This window comes from Lagopus leucura, unplaced genomic scaffold (assembly GCF_019238085.1).
Source record: "Lagopus leucura isolate 7727_CA_CO unplaced genomic scaffold, USGS_WTPT01 33111-0_obj-0_obj, whole genome shotgun sequence".
NCBI classification, from domain to species: Eukaryota; Metazoa; Chordata; class Aves; order Galliformes; family Phasianidae; genus Lagopus; species Lagopus leucura.
Window position 1 is genome coordinate 4447 of NW_024966668.1, and position 452 is coordinate 4898.

At 30.1% G+C, this 452-nt stretch overlaps 1 long non-coding RNA gene across 1 annotated transcript in view; it reads right to left on the bottom strand.

Moving 5' to 3' along the window:
• The window catches only part of LOC122192722, a 4640-nt gene extending 4437 nt beyond the window's left edge, over positions 1–203 (bottom strand). Inside the window, exon 1 of the long non-coding RNA XR_006182676.1 lies at positions 116–203. This is a non-coding gene — a long non-coding RNA (uncharacterized LOC122192722). The remainder of the gene's footprint in view (positions 1–115) is intronic.
• Between the last annotated feature and the right edge of the window lie 249 nt (positions 204–452).

The window sequence follows — 452 nt, forward strand, 5'->3', positions numbered from 1 at the left end:
TAGGGTTCTATGATTCCATTATTCTAGGGTTCTATGGCTGTAGGGTTGTCGGATTCTCTTCTCTGAAGACATTAGGAAACACAGATCCCATTTGGAAGGGCTGTTAATGACTTACTGTGTGATAATCGTACCAGCGGGCGTTCGGGAGGTACGCATCCACCGACACGGCGCCCTGCAATGCGACATTCTGCCTTTAACCAAGGCCACCAACGTAATCCTCCTGAAGCAACACCCGAATCTTATCCAGCATTTATATGTTAATATTAATTAATAATAATAGTAATAGTAATAATAATAATAATAATAATAATAATAATAATAAATATATTATAAATAATATATAATATTATTCCCATTCCCAAATAGTATAAATAAAAATAATATAAAAATAAATAATAATAATAATAATAAATTATAAATATGTAATATGCATTAATTAATTTCTAATATTT